This window comes from Galleria mellonella, unplaced genomic scaffold (genome assembly GCF_026898425.1).
Source record: "Galleria mellonella isolate WM207_F2 unplaced genomic scaffold, CSIRO_AGI_GalMel_v1 utg184, whole genome shotgun sequence".
NCBI lineage: Eukaryota > Metazoa > Arthropoda > Insecta > Lepidoptera > Pyralidae > Galleria > Galleria mellonella.
The window spans coordinates 4,085,473-4,107,294 of NW_026442025.1; the positions used below are offsets into that span (position 1 = coordinate 4,085,473).

The 21,822-nt window shown below is 33.8% G+C and overlaps 1 protein-coding gene across 3 annotated transcripts in view; it reads right to left on the bottom strand.

Annotated features, from left to right (window-relative positions):
* The window catches only part of LOC113510233 (ras association domain-containing protein 10), a 154,905-nt gene that overhangs the window by 104,705 nt on the left and 28,378 nt on the right, over positions 1-21,822 (bottom strand). The window contains exon 2 of one of the 3 annotated variants that reach the window (XM_052893992.1): positions 4,713-4,760. The exons of the other annotated variants lie outside the window; for them this stretch is intronic. The gene's annotated coding sequence lies outside the window, so the exon portion shown is untranslated. The remainder of the gene's footprint in view (positions 1-4,712; positions 4,761-21,822) is intronic. 3 annotated transcript variants of the gene reach the window in all.

The following is a 21,822-nucleotide window of genomic DNA, read 5'->3' on the forward strand; positions in this document are numbered from 1 at the left end:
TACTGCTGAACATAAGTCTCCTTATATTGGGGAAGTTTTGCCAGTAGTTCTCATACTTGGCAGGTTGATTGGCAACCTTATTTAGGCTTTGGTGATGTTTTAAGAGGGACGCTGCTACTCATCCCTCGACCATTAAGTACTCTTAATCGCTTCTTACGACACCCACGTAATAGGAAGGAAAGGCCCACTCTATGCTGGGACCACACGGCAATCTATGAATGCAGATCAGTTAATCTATCATGACGAATTCTACAAGAATAGTGGTTTCTAGTGGAGATCGACCTAATACTGATCTGATTGCTAGTAATAGAACTATAAGACCTCATTACTAATAATTTTGTTCCCACTACCTGGGCAATATAATACTATCTGTTCTCCTTTAATCAAAGGTTGTCTGTTAGAGATAGCCCTAGCGGTAAGACCGCCTTTTGTACCTTTATGTGTTTTATCAATCTATATTGATATTACTGTATTTCACTTGAATTATTCACTTGTCATTGTATATTTTTATATGCAACAAAGAGTTAAATAAATAAATAAATACCCAGTGTGGGCAAAATCGTATTAGGTGATGATCTTTTTTAGAAACCTAATTTTAGATATCAGACGCGGCGAAATAACAAGAACAATATCAAAATGGATGAAATTTTTTTCATCGTCAGGGGCGAGAGGCGAGGGCTGTTCAAACACTTGCCCAGAGATATCAGATACACTAAGTCCGACTCTGGCTACGATAATAGTAGATACAATAAAAAGTCAAAACGTAACGGGTTAATCGTGTCTATATCTCGAATTAGACTCGACACAAAAAAGGTTCGAACGAAAAAGTCGACGCTCCAGCCAACAGTACCGTAGTAGGGTATATTAGTTTTATTTATAGAGGAGTCTCGTTCGATAACGTACATTACATTCATTACCATGCTCAAATAATGATTTTCAAATACAACGAGACGAAAGCAAATATTTTTATTTATTATCCATTTAAATCGTTTGTCTTTCACACTATGTTGAATAATATTTTTAATGAAATAAAAATAAAAGACAAATACACTTCTGTCTTTTATTTTTATTTCATTTCTTCATTTTTTTTTTTTGGTATTCAGCTTTAAATGGCAAATAAGTTGACGGCCCACTTGATGGAAAGTGGTAAACGTTGTCTACAGACATAAACAACACCAAGGGCATAGCAAAGTATATTGTTCCCCCCATGATACCATTCATGCGTTGCCACTTCTAAGGACTAAGGTATTATGCCTTTATACCCTGTAATTTCGCCATATCCCATATCCCATAGATATACTGTCATACAAACACAGTTGCTTCACGACAGAAACACGAATGAGACAGAAGCACTCAAGTAAAAGACTTTTGTAAAAATTTTACTCATTTAAATTATGTATATTATACGTAAATATTTTCCAAAACTTTTTCAGAAATGCTTATATAAATGAAAAAGTAAAATTTACAAATACAAAATAATAAAAAAAAAACACAATAAAAACACACAATGTTTTAGAATTTGTGAAAATATAGTGTAAGGAATACACAAAATATTTTAAAACTTCCTACTTTTTTAAAATAAATAATTCAATCGTAATGTCAAGTAAACTGCCTGCTTTTTTAAATTACTTAAAAGCTAAACATCTTTTTGCTATAGTTGAAATAAATATCGCGACCTCAATAACATAAACTGTCCAAATTTGTTTCACTATTTGAAGAAATTCACAAAAAAATGTCTTATCATGAGACAGATCGAATAAAACAGCTGTAGGCGTCCATAATTGCTACTGCTGCTTAGGTTTCAAACAATAATCGAGTTCACGTAACATTTAAATACGAGAACGCACAAAGGAAAGTGTTACGAACACCATTTCTCTTTCATGGCAGGCGCTAATAAGGAAATTTAGTTGCCAAAGATCTATTCGATATGAAAGAAAATAATGTATTACTGCGCGCACGACTTTAGGACTATTGCCCCCCAAAAAAAGTGAATATATAAATCAAAGCCCAATATTACAATGTCTGAATTAAAATATAATATAATATAAAAAAAGATACTATTCAATAAATTGTTACTAAGATAATTAAGGTATTAATAATAGTAACCTTAATTGCCGTGTGGTCCCAGCATAGATTAAGCCACTCCTTCCTTTCCTGTGGATGTCGTAAGAGGCGACTAAGGGAGAACGACAGAAGAGCAGCAGTGTCCCCCTTAATACATCTCCAAACCCTGACTGCGGTTGCCAATCCGCCTGCCAAGAGTGGAGCTACTAGTAAAACCCCCGACGGGGAGGCTTATGTTCCGCAGTGGATACTTAAAGGCTGACATGATGATGATGATGAAGCTTGACATATTTTTAATATGAATGAATGAAAATTTATTTCAATATTTAGCATTTATTTGTACCCAATTGCTGTTCAGTTTTTTAGTTTGTAATAATAAAAAACTAAAAAGCAATTGGGGGGAAATTAATCATAATAATCACATCTCTAATCGCTGCTCTTGGTGTTACCGAAAATATAATATTGGGGTTCCAGATAGTGAACGAAACAAATGGTAATCAAGTGTTTGACCTTTATAAACAAAATATATATACAAGCAAATAGTAATTAGTCTTTAACATAATTTCTTTTATTTTATTTAAGTCGTTTGCTTGGGCACCTCTGTCCCATTCGTGTTTCTGCCATGAAGCAGTTGTGTTTGCATGGCTGAATTTCGGTTTGAAGGGTGGGATATGGCAGTGAATATACAGCGTATAGAGAAATAACACCTGAGATCTCGGGAATGCCAACGAATTTTAATGATTTTTCTTATAGTACTAAAAAAATACAAGTAGCACACAGCGATCTGATCTGTTCTTAAAAGTTTTTAACGAATGAAAAATTAATTATTATAAAACATTTTTTTTATACCACTGAAGTTAAAAACAAGCATACGGCCCATATGATGGTAAGCAGTTACCGTAACCCTATGAACACCTGTAATACTAGGGGCCAATCCTGAAGAAACCTTTTTACCTCTTTTTGCTAAACCCCATGCTATAGTCGATTGAAAAAACCTCAAACAAATCCTAAGACCGAAACAAGAAGTTAAAAGGGAAACAAATGTAGGTAAAAATTATCAATAAAAAAGAAATCCACTGTGATTAACGGAATGCAACTAAAATTGGTCACGCTCAATGTTCCATTAACCTAAATTTTCGAATGAACTACTCGAGAAAAGCGGTTGACTAAAAATAAACGCTGTTGGAAACAATAGTAACCCTATTGGTCGATTAGCATAACTAATGAGCTAGAAACAGAGCGGCAGACTTCGTTATCTATTGAAAGTATTGGAACAGTGACACGTACTCTCTGTAGAATTCCTTTAGAGGCATTGTTTTCCATAAATTATCAATGTATAGATCTATATGCAGCGTGATGGGTCGTGTCGTTGAATTCCCTAAAATATGCTTGAGCACAATGATTACTGGCTCATTCGTCATACTCGTGAACGCTCATCTATCGTTCCTCACTGATGCCCCATCCGTATACATCGATAACGAAGGAGGGGTTACCATTCCATTTTCACCCATATTAAAATTCTCCATTTTGGCATTCTAAAATCAAATCTTAGCCTAAACCTCTAAATTAATAATAAAATTCATATTTGGATTATTAGAAAACGTTTTATTTGCTTCGTTCTTCTAATAAGCCACGGTTACGTAAGAGACCTTTATTTATAATGAAGGTAGCCTAGAAACTCTTGACACTAAAGGATGACCCCTCACACGAGTAATAGTAGCAATACGAGTTTTGTCCGCGACTTCATCCGCATTACCGCGGATATATTGATTGATGGATATAAAAAAATAGTTTGTGTCCTTACTGTCCCACTGTTTCCACGATAGTTTTATTTGAGAAATATTTGTTACAAGAATTAATTTTAAATATGTATATTGAAAAACCATATATGTATTTATATTTTCGAATGAAAAAAAGATAAGGTTTAATTTCATTATATTTGATTTTTAAAACTAGCTGCAATGAAATTATCATTGCATTATTAATTTCATTTAGGTTACCAGTTACCAATACCAGAGGGAGACTTTGTACAAAAGTCATTTGCTTGGGCACCTCTGTCCCATTCATTTTTCTATCGTAAAGTAATTGCGTTTACATGGCTATGTTTCGGTTTGAATGGTAGTGAATTAACAGGATACAGAAAAATAACACCTGAGTCCTTAGGAATGGCAACGCATGGGTATTATGGGCGATACAGTATATTCTGTAATGTCTATGCTACAGTATATTCTGTTATGTTCTTGTGTATAGGTGACAGTTACCACTTTCCATCAGGTGGGCCGTCAACTTGCTTGCCATTTTTAGTTGCATAAAAAAAATGTTATCTGACCGGAAGGGTCAAAATGGAGAAGTTTGGTGTTATCTCAAATATACATGTTATTACAAATCAACTGTGAATAGAAGCATTAAAAGACTGTAAAAAAAAAAACAATAAAATAAATTTAAAACATGAGAACGGTATATAATTAAGTTGTCATATATAACATACTTGATTATTTCTTGTAATTGTTTATATTTATAATAAGTTTACTATTGTAATCTTTTGGAGGAAACAATAAAGAGTATCTATATATCTATATATCTATACTTGTGATATCTCACATATTGGTTGTAGAACAATAAATACACACATCCAATGTATTACTCACCAAATTAATCACATTCTCACAATGTATTCGAACAATGCAAACATTTACCTGTAACAAAAAGAAAAAAACGATATAAACTTTTAAAATGCAACAAAACCTTTTCAGAGGTCGATGACATTTATAGACCGGTCGGTACAAATTGAGTAATCGTAGACACTGACTCAGATTGTCCAAAAATTTGCAACAATTTTTGTATCTATTTATTTGTTGATGTTTTTTTTTTCCTTGCAATTACGTCAGACTATTATATGGTATAATTTAGAAGTTTCAATGAATAATAGATATCTAATAACAAATGCAATCTAAAACTAAGAGGTTTTGTTTAATGGGTAATAATAGAATATTTACCCCACCTGTACTATCGGTATGAACTGGCGAGACACCAGTGGGACATGATAAGTGAAAATGAAAACAAGTTAGCCCGTCGTGGCGAATTCAACAAGAATTAACTACAGTGGTTTAGGGGTAACTGCGTGGAGGTCAACCTGATAGGATTTATTGTTAGCAATGGATTTTTTATGCCCCATTATTAACAATCCCTTTCCCCCCATACTAGTACTATTAGGTGTATCATATAAAATACCTTGAATGAATTCCTACTAAAACTGTTACGCTGCTAGAAAGAAATATTACTTAATCAATGTGTGCGCGTGCAAAACCATGAGACACAACTAGTATTCAATAACGCTAATGATATACATAAAGCTGTATACACACAAGTGTCACGTCATTCACTCACACATGAGTGTTTATTTTAGTCAGTGACCGTAGAATTATGACGTACACGCGCCAATATTATTTGAACCCTTACATTATGCAATTATAATACATTACGGGGATCAAGATCACTAGTTACACTAATAAAATTGAAGTGAGGCAATATACACACATGCAGAGCTTATAAAAACACTGGAACAGTAACCAGTCAATATGGTAGCCGACTTTAGAACAAACATTGTGATCTTAAGTATAGTATAACAGTACGTAATGCGTTTAAAATGCATTGTATGAAGTGTTCTAATGAATATGGTAATTGCCCATCTAAGATTAGTTATTAGGGAAATGGTGTCATGTTACGCATACTTACAAAAAAGACCACCATATAAATTCTCGATTGGTTTTTTTTTTTCTTTTTTACACTACAAAAGTAATAAATCACCGTACAATATGAGTACATCGAATTCTCGAACGATTTTTTTTTTGATGGATGAAAATGGTATGGTAACCCCGCCTGCGCTAACGGGATACGCTGGCGGAGCACCAGTGAAGGGTGATAGATGAGAATAAAAACAGGCCAGTTAGACCATCGTGATGAATTCATCAGGAATTAACCATGATAGGGGGAACCGCGAGGAGGTCGACCTGGTTGGGTATATTGCTAGCAATAGGATTCTCAGTCTCCATTACTAACAATCCCTTTCCCCTCATTCTAAATGGTTACCATATCATATGAACATTTACAACAATAAGAGTATCACATGGGGAGTAATGGTCCCATTGCTATCAATATACAATGTCAGGTTAACCACTACATAGTTCTTCCTGGAAACCGTCGTAAATACGTCACGAAGGGTTAACTGGTCTGATTTTATCATTACCTATCATTCTTCGCTTGTACCCCGCCAATGTATACCGATAGCGCAGGCAGAGTTAGTATTTCATTAACAAAAACAGACCCTGAAGGAACGCTTTTGTACAACCTCATACAGTAGGGGGGAAGATCTTGTTAGTAATGCGGGCTACTATTTTTTTTTTTTTTTTTTTTTTTTTTTTTACAACACAGGGGGCAAACGAGCATGCGGCTCACCTGATGGTAAGTGACTACCGCCGCCCATGGTCACCCACAACACCTACGGCATTGCAGGTGTGATTATTAGCATTACTAGTCCCATTGCCAGTAATATACCCTGTCAGGTCGACTTCCACGTGTTCCCCCCCGGAAATCGTTGTCCTGAATCCCAGGCGTATTCCTCACGTTAGGTTAACTGACCTGCCTTTCATTCTCACTTATCATCCGTCACTGGTGCTCCGCCAGCATATACCGTTAACGCAGGCGGGGCTACCATTCCATTAAAATTTATTAAAAAAAAACCCATACAGTAGCCTCAAGGTTGTAAAATGTATAAAAAAACGTTTTTTCTGTGGTAATAAAAGTACCTTGGTAGGTATTCTGTACCTGACGTATATAGTATACTATAAACACTATTATGGTATACTATATATATATATATATATATATATATATATATATATATATATATATATATATATATATATATATATATATATATATATATATATATATATCTATAAGGAGATTTAGTGTCTTCATAAAATTGCATATATATTTGGTTTTTTTATTAAAATATGGAGATAATAGAGCTTTGCCGTTTAGTGTTACGAGATATTAAACACAATCAAATCACAGGCAACAGAACTTATATCTAAGACAGATAACCCTCTGTACCTTTAACTAGCTACTTGCTATTAGTGCATGGGTAACCATGGTTAGCTAACTACTTGAGCAAATCATACAAACCACTTAAAGAGAATTACAAACAATTAAATACTATTGCATGCTGTTCAAAACAAACACGAAACAATTCGTGTTATACCTAACATACCTAAGTTTGAAGTAATGAAATATAGCTTAGTAACACACGACTGCGTGCACCGAAATTATACATTTCTAAAAAAAACAACTCCTGAACTATGTTAGACGAGCATTTCTATTCACGAGTCGTTAGTGCCACCTTTTTATTGTGTACCCTGTGCGTGTCAATGAACTCAAATTATGATCGACTCACGCGCACGCTCATATGTTACTACAGTGTAGCCCGAGCCTAACAAAAATGGAATATTGAATAAATAACGGACAGTTTTTAACTACGTATTTGAAATGATATTCCCTTATTTTTAGATTTTTTTTTATATACAACTTAGAACGGTAAACAAACCGACGGCCCACCTGATGGAACCGTCGCCTATAGACATGAGCAGTACCATGGACATAATAGAGTACACTGTTTCACCCATGATACCCCCCCATGTGTTGCCAATCCTGAGGACTCGAGTGTTATTCCTCTGTACCCTGTAAATTCACGCCATATCCCACCCTTCAAACCGAAACACAGCCATGCAAACACTACTGCTTCACGGTAGAAACACGAATGAGACAGAGGTACCTAAGCAATCTACTTTTGTACAAAGTCTCCCTCTGGTGAATCTATCACAATGTACGTCATTACTCGACACATTCATGAGACGGAGTAAAGATTTTAGTTTTTATGAATGCAAAGGAAATTTTGAATTCTTCTGGTCGTATGTGACAAAACACTCCAATGGGGAAACCTATGTTCAGCAATGAATAGTTAACGGCTGAAATGATGATATGGTAATGTGACAGTTAATACTTCCTATCAGATTGTCAGCTGTAATGTTATTTTGATAATATAAAAGTTACCATTATTTATTTACTCACATTATGAGAAGTTCCAATCACAAGATACAACTCATAATTGTAACATGTATTTGTAACTTCTTGGCATATAATCCCAGAATATAATAGGCCACTCCCTCCTTTCCCATGGCTGTAGGAAGCGACTAAGGGAACATAACGATAAAGGGATGGGCAGCAGCGTCCCTTTCAAAACATAACCAAAACCTAACTGCATTTTCTAATCTACCTGCCAAATGTGGCAACTACTGGCAACCCTGTCCCCTTTTTTGGGGAGGCCTATGTTCAGCAATGGCCACTGGACTGCTGATACGATGATAATTATGATGACGACGAAGATTGTAACTTCATGTTTTTGTCAATTTTTTTTTTTTCTATTTCCATATTTTGTACTTGTAAACTGTCTATTTTAGTTGCGTTTCATTAATTATACATTAGTTTAATTAGTGAAAAATTGTATAATGTAAAAAACAACGAGCAATCATATTGTTCTCATCGCTACGGTCTTTGCACAGGATGATTGCAAGGCAATGTGGCGCATACAATATGGAAATGTTGTGGCCACCAAAACCACGACCAGCTGTTATGAACGATCGAAAATATTACATTATAATTTACACTTTATTGTACACACTAATAATACATAATATATTATATAAACTATATATACATATATATATATATATAAACAAGAGTATCTGTCTATAATAATACATAAAAAATGGCCGTGTGGTCCCGGCACAGAATAGGCCACCTCTTCCTTTCCCGTGGATGTCGTAAGAAGCGACTAAGGAAGGGCGAGGGATGAGCAACGGCGTCCTTCTTCAAACATGTTTCAAGCCTGACTGCGGTTGCCAATCTGCCTGCCAAGCGTGGCAACTACTCTCCAAGGGCCACCCCCTTTTGTTATATGCAGTGGACAGTTAAAGGCCGATATGATGAATAATGTACAAAGGCGTGCTTAACTCTGAAAGTTCTCTTGCAGCAAACCCAAAGTGGAAAGGAGCATCAATGTTAACAATATTGTGACAATTTTCATACAAAAGAACTAGACAAATTTATTAATGTTTACGTATGAATAATTTTAGATATTTAACGAATATCAAGCTTAAGTCGTAAGGACGTCATGCAAACAATATCAGTGGACTCGCCTTCTATCATGTTTTTTTCTAATATGCATAGTGTTAAATTTGAGAAATTTCGATGGATTTTTTGCTTAGATCATCTTCTTCACTTTGCACTAAGATTTCTAGTTCAGGACTCCAGAAAAGAGTCTAGTCATTGCTGATTTTTTTATCCTATATGTGTACACATATTAAAAATAATTAAAATTATAATTGCTCAACACTATTGTCAATAGTTCGAGCGATAATTACCAATGGCTGTTGTCATTATGTTGGTTCCTTTTTTAAATGTCAAATCACTAACATACAGATTCCTCTATAAGAGATGAAGAACAAGAAATTACATTGAAGGAATGATAAAATAAAACTATAAATCATATGGTTGCCTCCTTTCTTCTTATGCAAATATAATTAGTAAAAAGAGGACGGAAGATACATTAGCAGTCAGTCAATCTCAATTTAGTAGCAGGCTAGTGTATAGAAAATGTTTGATATGTCAATTATTAGTCAATGACAAATTTTACATTCCTAGATTATATATTCGACACAGTTTATGTAGAAAGTATGCAAGCAGATTGTATCAGAATTTAGTAGAGTTATACGGCCGTGTAACATTTTATGATTTACACTATTTATTTTATCATTCCTTCTATGTAAATCCTTGTTCTTAGGCAGATTCCTCTATAAGAGATTCATTAGACATTGTCTCTCTAATGTGTAAATCTGGTATGTCATCGATATTCCTACATCTAAAATGCAAAACGTACGAAGTAGCAAGCAAAAATCCAGTGTTAAATACGCCAAAAGGTGCATGCAGGTACGGCAGGTAACAGACACCAGACTACCCATAACAAATTATAGTCACAAGCATAATTCTTGATTTACTATTGCCATTTCTATTCTAAAATAGATAGATTCTTATTGTGAACTCAGTCTTTCTATGGCCAAAACATAACTTCTTCGCGGTCCGCGGCTCACCATTTGTCGAATCGCTCGTCTGTACAATAATTTGAATAAAATTGTTTAAGTATTTTACGTACAAAGAACTCTATTGTAGTTGGACACCACAAACAATTTCCTTGTAATGCCCGCTGACCGCAGTTACGGCGCATCACGGATGCTTTAAGACTTCTTTTTGTTAGTTTAACACTAATATAATCACAATACCATAAAATCAGAATAGGCGCGTGAGAATTGTGAATACTTTTCCTAGCTTACTTTAGTAGCTAATTAACGTCTTACCATTAATTTTTCACCCAAAGACATGCGTTTTTTATAATAAAGGGGGAAAACGAGCCAGCAGCTCACCTGATGGTAAGTGACAGGTATTCTACCGGCCTTTTAAAAAGGAACATACTCTTTTCTTGAAGGTTACGTTGTTGTATCGGTTCGAAAATACTGCTGCTGCAAGTTTATTCCAAAACATGGTTGTGCATGGGATAAAGTCGGCTATTACTATATAAATGTACCATATGTACAGTAAAAAGGGGTTATTAGTACCGGGGATTAGCGGCCCCATTAGCAATATAGGGTATGTTGCTAGCAATGTATAATATCAGAACGACTTCTTTTGAATATTTGATGAATACGCCACGATCTGTCTTCATCACACAGACGGATGTAGCATCATTCTGTCATTTTAAAGAGCTTCATCTGTTAAAACCGTATATCGCTTAGTAGTATAAGATTTAAATTTCGAATTTAGAATTTTGTGTATTATATTTAAATACAAACTATAATTTTCGATTAAAAGGATTGTTAACAACAGTGTTTTGCAGTACTTATATATTATATAACAGATGTATTCCGCAGCTTTACTTGTATCAATACATAAAGTATCCTATGTATTAAATTAGGGTATAAACTACCCGTGTACCAAATTTTATTTAAATCCATTTAGTAGTTTTTGCATGAAAGAGTAACAAACAAACATATTCGTCCAACTATTGTTACAAACTTTCGCATTACTATATTAATAGGATTAAAATTATGGACAGGTCGACCATGTAGTCTCCTTGAAACCAGCATGTTTAATTCCTGATGTACCCGGCATAATGGGCCGACTGACCTGATTCCGATGCTGATGAGGAGCATCAATCACTAATACCCTAAAATTTTAAGCCAATAAGGCAGGCTGGGTATTCATTCCCATTTTCATTCATTAAATAAAACTGTAATTGTATGTTACCAATTGTTAGGAACAAAAAATCCATACGAAGATAGTATAATCTAAGGAAAATACCTAGTATAAACTAAACTTACATTATGGATAATACTAGTACAAAGAGGAAATATTTGATTTCTTATTTATAATAGATAAACAGAAAAAAATATTGGATCATTTTTAAAAATTCTTGCACCTACAGAAAGCTATATTATCGGAGAGTAACATGGCCTATATTTAAAATAAAAACCGTGCGAACTCGTAACGGGCCTATAGTTTTTAATAAAGTTCCAGAAACTTCTTTCTAGTAGCTGTGGTTATATAAAAGTGTAATAATTCATTGCCCAACCAAGGGCCAATGACCACACAATACTGCGTCATTATTTTAATATCTTAAAATTACAGCATATGAGGTTTAATTGTGTAAATACTATTGTATGAAATATAAAGGAATTTTAATATCGTAGATGACAGGTCAGTGATATGAATTGAGTAATATTTGAAATATAACTCTTTTACGAAACATTAAAATAATGTATGAAAAAGGTGAATGAGAGAAGAGCATTAATAAAAACAATAGAGAATAGAAGAGGCAAAACGCTGGGCCACCTTTTACGACATAACAATTTTTAAAGAGAAAAATAGAAGGCAAATGAATAAAAGGCAAAAGAGGAAGGAGAAGACCGTGAAATAACTACATGGGACAGATAAAGGAAGCACTAGGTGTCATGTCGTATAGGGAGGTCAAAGATATGACCTGGAATAAAGTTCGCTGGAAGAAAATGTATGAATTAGTTGCACCGATAAATCTCTTAAATGAAAAAATAGAGAGAAAATGACGAACAAACTGACGGGTCACCTGATAGAAAGTGGTTCATGTCTAATATTATTATAGGTTACCGCTTTCCATCAACTTTCCATCAGGTTAGCCGTCAGCTTGTAATTTCAGGTCGTATAAAAAGAAAAAACAGGGCCTGACTTCTTGCATTAAACAAAATTTATGTTTTGTACATAAAAATTGTTTATTACACTACTTATTAACATATTTTGTTTATTTTTTAATCTAATACACTCGTACATTTACTCATTCACCGTTTTATTTGACTTGACAATGCAGTACATATATAGATTTTCAACGTATCGTACAGTACTCGAGTTTCATTCCCGTTTTGCAAAGCTGTGATTCTTTACGAATATATATTAAGCGATATAATTTATTTATTAATAATTAATTATCTCACCCATATAAGTAAATGGGTTTTACTTTCTGTTAAATTACTGCATTAGTATTAAATAAAATAAAATTACACGTTCAGAACTATGGTCACAAGAATTATGTTCATTTGCACTTTTGTTCGACGATATTATACGAACTTTTGTTCAGAACTTTGTTAGGTCCACCTCCACGCGGCACCCTCTGGAGACCACCGCGGTTAATTTCTGGTCCTGGTGAATTCTTCACTTTAGCCCCTTCCTTCACTGGTACACCGCCAAATTATACCGTTAACGCAAGCGGGGTTACTGTTCCATAATTATTAAACCATAAAACAATTCTAAGTGTGGTCCTAAAAACCGTTATGTTACATCGATAAAGCTATCCCCCACAGGTTGCAAGGCTTCACGCTCCGGCGCACGCGCATGTGACGTCATTTCCGCCCCTACCCCGCGCCCCGTCGCTTCCGGCCACATAATAAGCGTCTGGATGTGGACTCGTTGAATTTGCATATTAATTAATTGATGGTGGGGAAGTGGGTTATAGGATTACCGGATTTGACGACCGGGATATTTTTTTTTTCAATCTAACCAACACCAAAGAACTTAATATGTCAGTCTAAATTTCCGACTATAATTGGTAGAGATGTATATAATAAAGATACATTTATGAAAAAATATGTATAAGAGATGTAGTATATTGTAATAACAAGAAGCAAGGTAAAGAGGCTACAATAAGTGACTTTATCGCTAAATAACGATCTCTTCCAGATCACCATGATGATGATGACGGCGATGAGATGTTTATTTAAAAGTTTTTATCATATTTTCGATTCTATCATGACTTTATTGTACAGTAATTTCTTAAATTATGGGATAATGGATTCTTAAAAAAAGAGTTATGGAATGAGCTCCCTGCCGAGGTTTTCCCAAGAGACTATAGCATGAGGTTCTTCAAAAAGGGGATAAAGAGGTTTCTTCAGGGTCAGCAACGCGCGCGTAATACCTCTGGTATTGCAGGCTTTCATAGGCTACGATAACCACATACCATCAGATGGGCCGTATGCTTGTTTGCCACCTCAGTGGTATAAAAAAAAGTTAATACAATGCTAGAATAAAAAGGATTTGTATCAGACATATATTTTTTATAATATCTGAAAGGAATTGTAAATATTTTCAATCTTTGGATATTTGTTAGTCAACTACGAATAAATATGATGGACGCTACATAGACCATATCTTCGATTGATATGGGCCAATCTTAATTTACGCAGACAAAGTTACAGGGTATAGCTAGTATTTTATATAGTCTAGTAGGCATTCAAATTATTATTAAGAAGTACATATTAATTATTAAATATATATTTATTTTTATTATGTTTTTTCTGAATTTGTTGTCCTCAAATATAATATAACCTTAATTGGGTACTTTTCCCCTAAATACCAATTTCGTAAATTTGTTCTCAAAATTTACATAAAAATTTACTTAATTAAAACTTTTTTGTTGAATTTATATTTTCATTATTATCATCGAAATATAAGGCACAAGTCTTTTCCTATATAAGAGAAATATTTCTATAAGGAAAATCATTCTATTCTGTAAATTTAAATAGTTAAACCTTACTCTACCATATCCATCGCAATGCCATAACCACTTAACAACAACAAAGAAAGTGCTATGTAGTTAATTTAAAATGCCTAACAACCCATTAAACCAAAGTAGATGGTAAATTTTCGTTAACACGCATAGAGACCACTCCATTAGAAACCAATCCGGTGTTGCGTGCACACAAAATACGCCGGTGCCTCTACCGTTGCTAAAAGGAACGAATTGTTAATTTTGAACAATTACATCTGTAGCCTCCAGCCGTGAAATATTGATTTCGGTGAAAAATATGCATATTCTCTAATGCTCAACATTCTGCCGCTAATACGGCGTGTAGCCGCCATTTTATAGTGGTAGAAAATTGCAAAATGGCGCCACTTTTGTCAGCTCCCGCTATGTTTTTGTTTGCGCAGAAATCTTTAGCTGTTTTAATATATATATATGTGCATATATATATATATATATATATATATATATATATATATATATATATATATATATATATATTTAATATATATATGCAAGATATAGGCCTTCCCCAATGTCTTCTAACGAGTATGATTCTCCTCTTTTCGCACTGGGTGATCACAATGGGAAAGTTTGTGCTCAGAAGTCATCACACTGAGCAACCGGGTTGGTGACTCGAATTTTTAAAAAGGATTTCTGAGTGGATATTTCAAAGAATTTTTAAAGTTTTGAAAAAGGGCTATCCCTTTGATCCTATGATGTCATTATGTGCAAGGATGCGGGATAGTGACAGTTATGGTCTCCGGGGGCGCGTACTATTTGCAAACATGAAGAATGAATTCATCGGAAAGATGAACCTACTGTTATGGATTATAAAACATGTAAAAATACTATGTTGTAACCCGTTTCAACGAGAGTATTATTCTAACGGTACAATGTCTTATTCATAAAATGCAAAATAAATGTAAATGAATGGTGATGCACACACGCAACATTTTGTCACCGGGAAGTCGGCATTAGTTGCGAGTGCGTTTATAAACGCATAATAATTATATACTTATAATATCATATTATATTATATAATATTGTAATAGAAAGTTACAATATTAATTTAAGAAAATCAATAAAATGTATTCAACATAATGACAATTTCCATTTTTATAACATAATTTTTAAATAACTTAAAATCATAGAAAGTTGTATATATATATATATATATATATATATATATATATATATATATATATATATATATATATATATATATATATATATATATATATATATATATATATATATATATATATATATATATATATATATATATATATATAGTTTTATTTCAATAAATATGATTGAAATAGATCTTAATTGCATATTTAACTATATAGTATTAATGGCGTACAAAATGTAAAGTCATATTTAGATAAATATATTTTAGATTATATACATTTATTTAATTTGAGACAAAGCATGCTGTATGCAAAAGGCATGAAACTGTAAATTTTATTAAATAAGTAGGTATTCTACCTGGTGAGTGATGTGAGTTTTTTATCAATATTAGTATCATAAATAATTATAAAATGACTCAATCCTATTTTTATTATTATTATTATTTTAAGGGTTTTTACCTTCTTCAGGTATATCAGCCCTATCGTACCCTGAACTGGTTTCTCAAACAAAACTTTATCTACATTCCCTAGACACGGAAAGACAAGAATTAATGGGTAATAATGAAAATGTTATTAAAATAGAATAACTTAATTATTCAATTATGTAAGTGTAACTTCGTTTCTTATTAATAAATGGTTTACAATTACATAAATATTAACTTTTAACATATACGTATTTGCGAGATATACTCATCGCTCATTGAAACATTTTAACATGGTACTGCTCATGTCTATAGGCGACGGTTACCATTTTCCATCAGGTGGACCGTCAGTTCCATTCTAAGTTGCATAAAAAAAAATAAAAAAAAAATATAATATGAACTTCTACGGTGTTCTAAACCGGGCTGTACCGGACTTCTAAAACCCCACAATGTTCGACCTCATCCCCATAATACCTAGACTACACGTTCGCTTTCGCATTCTGTAGACCTAAGATTGATGACAAAAAAATCGCTTAATGATAATGCAATGCAGATTTTGACCGTAGTTCACTGCATTAGCAACTAAAAGTAGCAAGTCTACTCGAACCGTTATTGTGGCCGGCATAATGAGCGTAATGGGCAGATGTTCCTGGTTAGGACAGACGGCACTAGGCCTCATAAGATGTCTCTTCATGACTTTATGTGAATGTAGCTTAGAAATGAGGAAGAAACTTTATACGGAAAACATTGTAAAAGTACACGTACCATCGACTTTGTATCTTAGTAATATAATAAAATATATTATAATGAAATAATATAATTACTGTACATGAGAGATATTTAAGAAAAAAAATATATAAGGGTTTTAAATAAGAACAGTTAAAGTAAAAATTTTTTTTTCTCTTTGTATGTTTGTTTCGGTATCATGCTGAAACTGTACCAAATTAGATTCACTTTTCACAGCAGTATTTCCGAAGGTCTAACTTAAAAACTGGTGTATATTTAATCTTAATACATCATCCAGAATTATTTACACTCCTAAAATCCACATATACGAAGCAGCGAGCAAAATGTAGTTTATAAATGAAATTGATAAATATGGAGTACGCGATAGAGGTACGTATGAATCAGAGCATTTAGTATTCCATTGTTTCTGTCTAACACAATGGGAGATAGGCGTGGTGCGTTTATGTATATGAATTTTAAGGTGTCTATTAGTAAATTATATTTGACAACTTAACCTAGCGTAGTAAGAGGAAAGAGATTATTAGTAATGAGCACTAATGGAAGTACCGTTGCTATATCAGTACACTCTGTCAGGTCGACCTCCACGCGATCCCACCTAGAAACCGTCATAGTTAATTCCTGTCGTATTAATGTCGGATACTTCATCCTCATCTATTATTCTACACTGGTATCATGCCAATGTAAACCGACTATTCTAATTTCATCTAATTAAAAAACCGTAGCTCAGTGAAAAAAATACGTAAGTGCTTATTTTACACTTTTTACTTACTTTTTTATCGTAATATATATTATGATCGCTGGTTAGGTATAATAATAAGTAAAATCTAAACCATTCTATTGAAATTGTCATAAAAACAATATAACTACAATGACCTTTTTGTAATAGACGAACGATTGAAAATCGCTGCATTACTTTTGTTGGTAATTTTTCAATTTGATTAGTTTCATTTAATTTGACAGGAGTCAGCGTTTTAATTTCCTACACTGGGGTCGATTTTGAGGCACAATTTTTCTAAACCTATCTCCTAATCTAATATTTTAATTTGATAGATTTTTTATGCAACTTAGAATGGCAAACAAGCTGACGACCTACCTGATGGAAAGTGATAACCGTCGCCTATAAACATGAACAGTACCATGGACATAACAGAGATATACTGTTTCGCCCATGATACCCTTCATGCGTTGCCATTCCTGAGGACTAAGGTATTATTCCTCTGTACCCAGTAAATTCACAGATTTATGAAATTACTGTTTTAAGAATAATCTTAAACTAATTTTACAAACAATTGTTACTTAAATCTATTAAAAATTTACTTCATATTGGTCATACTTCATATTATTCATAATTGTAATTTAAAGTAATCGAGTTTGTTAATGTTATTATGACTGTATTATTTTAGTAATTGTAAAAAAATCATTTACACACCTATATAATGGTAAATATTGCTGAACAATTGTAATTAATACTAAGATTTGGTACTGGCAATCACCAATATTTAGTAAAGGGGGAAAAGAGATTGTTAGTGATGGAGACAGAATCCCTTTGCTAGCAATATACCCAACAGGTCGACCTCCTCGCGGTTCTCCCTGGAAACTATCATGGTTAATTCCTGATGAATTCATCATGATGGGCTTACTGGCCTGTTTTCATTCTCATCTATCACCCTTCACTGGTGCTCCGCCAGCGTATTCCGTTAGCGCAGGCGGCGTTACCATACCATTTTCACCCATCAAAAGAAAAATTTTGTAAATAAAATTTATTCATTCATTCATACGTTAAAATAAATATTTTCTCTGTGACATCAAATAAAAAAGGATAAGCTGGACGGAAAAACTAACGAATGAGGAAGTCTTGAAGAGAGTGAACGAGAAAAGAACATTAATATAAAAAAATAGAGAATAGAAGAGGCAAAACGCTGGGCCACCTTATACGACATGACAATTTTTTTAAGAGCATAGTAGAAGGAAAAATAGAGGGCAAAAGAGGAAAAGGAAGAACGAGGAATAACTACATGGGACAGGTAAAAGAAACACTAGGTGTCATGTCGTATGGGGAGGTCAAGGATATGGCCTGGGACAGAACTGTCTGGAAGAAGATACATGAATTAGTTGCACCGACAGGAGGAAACTCTTAAACGAAAAGAAGACATCAAATAGAAATCTTAAATTGAGAGGTAGATTGGGCTGTTATTTACATTTGCTTGCTCATTGTTATTTACTGTATTCGTGACCTTTTTTTTATATAATTAATAATTTAAACACAGTTTGCCAACTGCTTTAACCATGCTATGTATACACCTGTCTGGGTCTCAATCTAGTTCGTACTATTGTTTTTCTATAATTGTTATTAATATTATTCATTGTAACCTGTTATATATACCTAACAAAATAAAAAAAAAATTAGAGACATGGCAACACTCTACTGTAAATCGGGTAACACTAATTCATTTCTCATGTCAATTAACTCATAAAATAGCATTTCCTTTGTATCAACGTAACGTTTTATGATTCGGCAACTAATCTTACTTCCTTATTAGATAGTTCGAGTATGAACTATAATAATTATAATAAAATGAGTATTTTTTTTATTTTGTTAATCAACTTAGAATGGCAAACAAACTGACGGCCTGTCTGATGGAAAGTAGTAACCGTTGCCTATAGACATGAACAGTATCATGGGCATAACACAGTATATTGTATCGCCCATGATACCCTTCATGTATTGCCATTTTTGTATGCTTATAAAGTTTTCGTGGTTAGTGCTAAGCTATTTTATAATATTAGCCATTAATTGGTCTACTGCTGAAGCTGGGCCTCTTCCATTGACTGTCATAGGAAACGGTCCTGAGCCACCTGCATCCACTGACTCTCTACTACTAAGCTAATTGGTCAATTTCAATTAGTTTTTTTTTTTCAATGGGTGATAATGAAATGGTAACCTCGTTTGCGCTACCGGTATACGCTGGCGGGGCACCAGTCAGTGAAGATAGGTGAGGATGAAAGCAAGTTAGTTGGCCCATCGTGACGAATTTAAAAAGAATGAACCAAGATGGTTTCCAAGGAGAACCGCGTGGAGGTCGACCTGATAGGGTATATTGCTAGCCATGGGGTTGTCAGATTCTCATTACTGAGTAACTAAATTTGTCAGGTGAGGTTAGTGTGATGTACTCATTAAATTTTAGACTGCAGCAAGCCCTCCGCTCCTGCCACTCCTCTGGGCGACGTTCGAGCGGGTGGTCGTGTGAGTCGCATTGTGACATATTATTGTTTATTATTTCCTACACCTACCTATCATACCAAGAGGACAGCACAGGTTTTTAGAGCATTATTACAGTTAAAATTTATGTAATTAAGCCCTGTTCATTTATTGAAAAGAAGTATTTGCATACATGAATATATTGGTAAACAAATACTATTTTTCTTTTGTTATTTAAGGGAAAACAAATATATTATACATATATAACTATATCGATACTAGAAAGACAAAATGTTTTAAGCGACATTTTGTCTGATATTAAATTATATATAATATCATTAATATGTTCTTTTTTTTGTGTCAAATGATATATTTAATAAATTAATCAAAGTTGGCTAAATTACAAATGGTCAACCAAATAAATTTCTTCGGATCCGATTATTTTAAAACATGACAAGAACACACACACGCACGCAAGCGCGCACGCACACACGCACGCACGCACACGGTGTGTGTGTGCATGTTTGTTTATATGTAATTTATTTATGTATATGTTTTATCATAGCAGATATTTACCTACCTATTACCACTTTACCTTTCTATTTTTATTTCTTTTTAATATGTCTTGTATAATTATCTAAATAGCGTTTAATATATTTTGCCGTTCTAGCGTCGAATACACCACAAACAACATGTTTTGTATTGACGACTAGACCTCCGGGACACAAATGCCGTGTGTTTCGTATTTCAGTAATAACAATTATGGATATGTTAACATGCGCATCGAATGATAATTTTCTAGTGTTGAAACCCGCTGGGCTTGTACTCGCAGGATGTTTTATAGGGCAATCTCACATTGGACGACTTCATTAGGATATTGATTTAATTTTTTATAACCAAAGATTTACTTTTGTAATTAAAGATTTGAAGTCAAAACGGTGTGCGATCCATAATCCAAATTTCATATTTTGAAAATACAATCACTGGATTTTGTGTTATCTTTCTGTTATGCCATTGTGCCATTGAAACATACAAATTTATAATCGAATAGGAAGTAGGAGAAGAGATTATTAATAATGGGGATTAGTAACCACATTACTAGCAAATACACGATCAGGTTGACCTCCTCGCGTTTTTTCCCATCGTGCTCTTTTTTTTCTTTATATAACTTAGAATGGCAAACGAGCTGACGACCCACCTGATGGAAAGTGGTAACCGTCGTCTATAGACATGAGCAGTACCGTGGACATAACAGAGTATACTGTTTCGCCCATGATACCCCCCCCCCATGCGTTGCCATTCCTGAGGACTCCGGTGTTATTCCTCTGTACCCAGTAAATTAACGTCATATCCCATCCTTCAAACAGAAACACAGCCATGCAAACACAACTGTTTCACGGTTGAAACACGAATGGGACAGAGGTACCCAAGCAATCGACTTTTGTACAAAGTCTCCCTCTGGAATCAAGAGCTCAATCGCATCGTGTTCAATTCCCAGTGACTTCATCACTATGAGTTATCTGACCTGCTTTTTCATCGTCACCTATCATCCCTCACCAGTACCTTGTCAGCGTATACCTTTAGCGCAAGCGAGGTTCTCATTCCATTACTAATCATTTAATAAAAATCCAATAGAAAGATCAGGAAAATTTTGTTATGAATGAATGAATGAATGGTTTATTTTCTCTTCACAAAAGGTAGAATAAAGTGACAACTTGAGGTACAATTGGATATGAATATATATAACGTTATAATGTTATAATTTGTTATAAACGTTTTTCTTTTAACACACCAATTAATATTTTGTTACTGAACGTGTATACGATTACATAACATTTTACATACATTGCAACTAACAGAAAATTATTCACATTCTTTCATTCCTTTATTTTTTGTTCTCATTATTCTAATATTAATTAGAACTGTCGTAAACTCGAAATATTGTTTCTATTATTACATATATGATTCACACTTTAATCGACTTGTGTGCGGATGACCTTACACAACATTGTAGCGCATCGCAAAAACAACCAGCCATTG